Raw genomic sequence first — 5982 nt, 5'->3', positions numbered from 1 at the left:
ACGGGTATGCTGCCGGTCTATAATGTCCAACGGGCACAATATTTCGGCGATCATACATGTCGCCATCATCAGGTGAACTGACGGACTGAGCTCCTGTGAACGTGCAGGCACGGAGATCCGTACGCTATGGCCGCTCAGAGGGAACTGGGTTCGGTCGCTCTCTCTCGCTCTCGAGAGAGAGCGACCGAACCCAGTTCCCTCTGAGCGGCCATAGCGTACGGATCTCCGTGCCTGCACGTTCACAGGAGCTCAGTCCGTCAGTTCACCTGATGATGGCGACATGTATGATCGCCGAAATGGTTCGGTCGCGGCGGCGGCCGATTTAAATACCTTCGCCCGCGGCGCGCTCCCTCCGCCGTCCGCGCCCCGCGCCACGGTCGCGCGGTGGAACAGATTGCGACGGCGTCTGAGATGACGTCGGTGTGATGGCTCTGTCCGCCGTGGTCGTCACAACTATACGTTTGCTCGATGTACTCTCGATTAACCCGATCGCTGGTTCCCAAGCCTTGCTAAGATTATAGCCACAGTCACGGTTTATGAGGCCGTCATTGGTGCGAATTTCGATGGCCTCTCTAACAACGCTGTCCCAGTATCTCGACGTCTGTACCAGAATCCTCGTGCGTTCATTCTCCATAGCGTGATTTTCCGACAAACAATGTTCAGCAACCGCCGACTTGCTCGGATACATCAGTCGAGTGTGCCTCTGGTGTTCACGGAATCGATCCTCGACGGTACGCATCGTCTGACCAATATACGACTTGCCACATTGACACGGAATCTGGTACACGCCGGCATTCCTCAAACCGAGGTCATCTTTGGCGCTCCCCACAAGTGCACGAGTTTTATTTGGAGGACAAAACACAGTTCCGACCCGGTGTTTCTTCAGAATGCGGGCGATTTTCCCCGAGAGTGCGCCTGTGTATGGAATAAATGCAGTGCCTACCTCCTCCCTCGTGACTTCAACCATCTCAACAGGTTGTGCTGCAGTGGTTGGGCGGATAGCACGTTGAATCTGCCACTCTGAGTACCCATTTTTTCGAAATACAGTTCTCAGGTGTTCCAATTCCTGGGGTAGACTCTCTGCGTCAGAGATAGTGCGCGCCCTATGTACAAGAGTTTTAAGTACCCCATTCCTCTGTAAAGGGTGGTGGCAGCTGTCTGCGTGCAAATACAGATCAGTGTGCGTAGTCTTCCGATACACCCCATGACCTAGGGTGCCGTCAGCCCTTCTCTTGACCAAGACGTCAAGGAAAGGTAATTTACCCTCCGATTCAGTCTCCATAGTGAATTTGATGTTGGGGTGTATGGAGTTTAGATGTGTAAGGAAGTCAAGGAGTTTATCCATACCATGTGACCAGATGACGAAAGTGTCGTCCACGTAACGGAAAAAGCAAGTAGGTTTCCATACGGATGACGACAGTGCTTCCTCCTCGAAGTTCTCCATGTACAAATTCGCTACCACCGGTGAGAGTGGGCTACCCATGGCGACTCCCTCCGTTTGTTCGTAGTATTCTCCATTAAAAAGAAAATACGTGGAAGTCAAGACATGCCTGAAAAGTTCAGTGGTCTTCTCGTCAAACTTCTGACTAATCAATTCCAGTGACTCTCGCGCCACCGTAGATGTCGTTTGCTAAGTACTCTTGCCTTTCTAAAGAGATGTCGTTCCGAGAATGTTGTTCCAAATTTTGCTAAGGTTATGCATCACATCGATTCTGCAGCAGCTAAGAGAATCAAGAAACGTGCCAGCCTCGCATTGGTACGTGAGAGAGTGCAATTCACCCGCCGGAGTCTTGAGTTTATCTCACAGGAATTACTCAAACTCCATTTGCAACTGGCTAGTAAGTTCACTTCTTGTTCCTGGGATTAGATTGATGGTGTCACCTGGGTGTCAGCTGATTCTGCCCATAAGAAGGCTACGGGACGTCAAACAGCTAAGTTCTCACGTCTCCTTGCCAAACCATCTCTGCAGGTTCCGTGCAAGACTGTCATCAATTTGAGTGGCATGGTGTTGAGTGATGATGCGGTCTCGGTTTTGCAGAGAGGTCTCAGCTTCGCTCCCACCCCCAAGTTCACTCCGGTCGCAGAAATTGTTAGTGCTGTTGAACAGGTTGCAGCTCGACTTCCGCCAGAATCAGCCGAGGAAATACGTGGTGAAACTTGTCGTGCGTTGACGACATCCAAGCCGATGAAGTCAAATATCAGCAGTAAAGAGAGGGCGGCCATTCGTGATCTGAGGGAGCGCTCTGAAATTGTTGTCTTACCGGCTGACAAAGGCAATGCTACAGTTGTTGTCTCCCATAAGGACTACACTGATAAGATGCAGAGCCTGCTAAATGACGATTCCTATCGGAAGATCAGCGTTGACCTTACAAAGAAGATGGAGAACAAGACGAGGGCGCTTCTCAAGGACGCAGATTTACCGGAGGGTGACGCTAAGAAATTGTTACCCCAAGGTCCGGTACCGCCTAGACTATATGGAAGGTTCACAAAGAGGGGGTACCATTACGCCCCATTGTCAGCAACATCAGGGCACCTACATATTTGTTGGCCAAATACCTGACGGGAATATTAAGTCCTTATGTGGGTAAATGCCCTCATCACATCCGTAATTCCGTGGATTTTGTTAAACGCCTTGATAGCTTCAGGTTGGATGAGTCAGATATCATGGTGAGTTTTGACGTCGTTTCCTTGTTTACGAGGGTACCCCTGCGAGAGTCACTAGAATTGATTAGTCAGAAGTTTGACGAGAAGACCACTGAACTTTTTAGGCATGTCTTGACTTCCACGTATTTTCTTTTTAATGGAGAATACTACGAACAAACGGAGGGAGTCGCCATGGGTAGCCCACTCTCACCTGTGGTAGCGAATTTGTACATGGAGAACTTCGAGGAGGAAGCCCTGTCGTCATCCGTATGGAAACCTACTTGCTTCTTCCGTTACGTGGACGACACGTTGGTCATCTGGCCACATGGTATGGATAAACTCCTTGACTTCCTTAGACATCTGAACTCCATACACCCCAACATCAAATTCACTATGGAGACTGAATCGGAGGGTAAATTACCTTTCCTTGACGTCTTGGTCAAGAGAAGGGCTGACGGCACCCTAGGTCATGGGGTGTATCGGAAGACTACGCACACTGATCTGTATTTGCACGCAGACAGCTGCCACCACCCTTCACAGAGGAATGGGGTACTTAAAACTCTAGTACATAGGGCGCGCACTATCTCTGACGCAGAGAGTCTACCCCAGGAATTGGAACACCTGAGAACTGTATTTCGAAAAAATGGGTACTCAGAGTGGCAGATTCAACGTGCTCTCCGCCCAACCACTGCAGCACAACCTGTTGAGATGGATGAAGTCACGAGGGAGGAGGTAGGCACTGCATTTATTCCATACACAGGCGCACTCTCGGGGAAAATCGCCCGCATTCTGAAGAAACACCGGGTCGGAACTGTGTTTCGTCCTCCAAATAAAACTCGTGCACTTGTGGGGAGCGCCAAAGATGACCTCGGTTTGAGGAATGCCGGCGTGTACCAGATTCCGTGTCAATGTGGCTAGTCGTATATTGGTCAGACGATGCGTACCGTCGAGGATCGATGCCGTGAACACCAGAGGCACACTCGATTGATGTATCCGAGCAAGTCGGCGGTCGCTGAACATTGCTTGTCGGAAAATCACGCCATGGAGTATGACCGCAGGAGGATTCTGGTACAGACGTCGAGATACTGGGACAGCGTTGTTAGAGAGGCCATCGAAATTCGCACCAATGACGGCCTCATAAACCGTGACTGTGGCTGTAATCTTAGCAAGGCTTGGGAACCAGCGATCGGGTTAATCGAAAGTAAATCGAGCAAACGTATAGTTGTGACGACCACGGCGGACAGAGCCATCACACCGACGTCATCTCAGACGCCGTCGCAATCTGTTCCACCGCGCGACCGTGGCACGGGGCGCGGACGGCGGAGGGAGCGCGCCGCGGGCGGAGTGTATTTAAATCGGCCGCCGCCGCGACCGAACCCAGTTCCCTCTGAGCAGCCATAGCGTACGGATCTCCGTGCCCGCACGTTCACAGGAGCTCAGTCCGTCAGTTCACCTCATGATGGCGACATGTATGATCGCCGAAATATTGTGCCCGTTCGACACTATAGACCGGCAGCATACCCGTGGATATTTTGATTATCAAATACGCCGGGAGAAACTCAAGAATCACTTGTTACCGGTAGGTTGGAACAACACGTAAGTGTTACAGAGATGGAAATTCCTGGAGGAAAAAATTGTTCAGATGGCTCTAAGCAATATGGGACTTAACATCTGAGGTCATCAGTCCCACAGACTTAAAACTATTTAAACCTAACTAACCTAAGGACAGCACACACATCCATGCCCGAGACAGGATTCGAACCTGCGACCGTAGCAGCAGCGCGGTTCCGGACTGAAGCGCCTAGAAACGCTCGGCCACAGCTGTCGGCTCCTGGAGGAAAGTCCACGTTCTTTTCGAGAAATTGGGAAAATTTAGAGAACCGGCATTTGAAGCCGACTGCAGAACGATTCTACTGCCACCAACACATATCACGTAAGGACCACGAAGATAAGATACGAGAAATTAGGGCTCATACGGAGGCATATAGACAGTAGTTTCTTCCTCGCTCTATTTGCGAATGGCCGGCTGAAGTGGCCGTGCGGTTAAAGGCGCTGCAGTCTGGAACCGCAAGACCGCTACGGTCGCAGGTTCGAATCCTGCCTCGGGCATGGATGTTTGTGATGTCCTTAGGTTAGTTAGGTTTAACTAGTTCTAAGTTCTAGGGGACTAATGACCTCAGCAGTTGAGTCCCATAGTGCTCAGAGCCATTTGAACCATTTTTTTTCTATTTGCGAATGAAACAGGAAAGGAAATGACTTGTAGCGTATAGGGTACGCTCCGCCACGCACCATACGGTGTCTTGCGGAGTATCTATGTACATGTAGATGTAGAAAGCCTAAAACAGTTGCTTGGGGAACACTAGATATCACTTCTGTTTTACTAGATGACTTTCAGCCAATTACTACAACCTTTCTGACAGAAGATCACGGATCCATTCGTACAGCTTCGGCGATGCAATCTGAGATCATCTGTTGATAGCACTCGTTATGAATTATAAACGAATAAAGAGCCAGTTATGTTTCGAAAAAGCCATATTTCCTGAAAGAGCGTTGGCTATTTGCCTGTGAATCTTTTTCTTCGAGGGAATTCGTAATTTTCGAACGAAATGTTCCAAAATATTACTGCACATCGACGTCAGTGGCTGCATCCGTAATTCAGCGGATTACTCCCATTTCCATTTTTCAGTATTGGTGTGACCCGTGCAACTTTCCAGTCATTAGGTACGGTTTTCTCTTAGAGTAAAGAGTTATGCATGATTGCTAAGTATGGTGTTACTGTATCAGCATACTGTGAAAGGAACCTAACTGGCATACGATGTGGACGAGAAGTGTTGCTCTTATTAAGCGATTCAAGCTGCTTCGCTACGTTGAGGATATCTACTATGTTAGTCATTTTGGCAGTTGCGCTTCATTTGAATTGTGAAATATTTACTTCTTCTTTTGTGAAGCAATTTTTGATAACCGTGTTTACTAACTTCGTTTTAGACGTACTGTCATCGGTAACTTTTACCAAGCAATTAAAATGTCCAAGTGGAACGGAAAATAAACGGTAAAAAAATTAAATATCAAAAAATTTGCAGAATTTTCGCGAGATAAATACGTCGAATATAGTGACAGATTCCTTAGCTATATTTTGTTTTTACTTCAACTGTTTCTTCTGTATTTTCCTCCACATTCATGATTTCTCAATTTTTTTCTGCCTTCTCCAAGAGCTCCAGTCATCATCGTTTTTTTTAATGGAAATCTTTGGATCTAGCATTTTCTTTCACAGTGGCTGTCGTGCCTCAGTATATTGCGCAGTAATCTGGAGTCCGTCCATCTCCTTTCGAATTTGTTTGG

The sequence above is a fragment of the Schistocerca piceifrons genome, chromosome 10 (genome assembly GCF_021461385.2).
Source record: "Schistocerca piceifrons isolate TAMUIC-IGC-003096 chromosome 10, iqSchPice1.1, whole genome shotgun sequence".
Lineage (NCBI taxonomy): Eukaryota > Metazoa > Arthropoda > Insecta > Orthoptera > Acrididae > Schistocerca > Schistocerca piceifrons.
The sequence above is the reverse complement of the archived record's forward strand: the minus strand, read 5'-3'. Positions refer to the sequence as shown.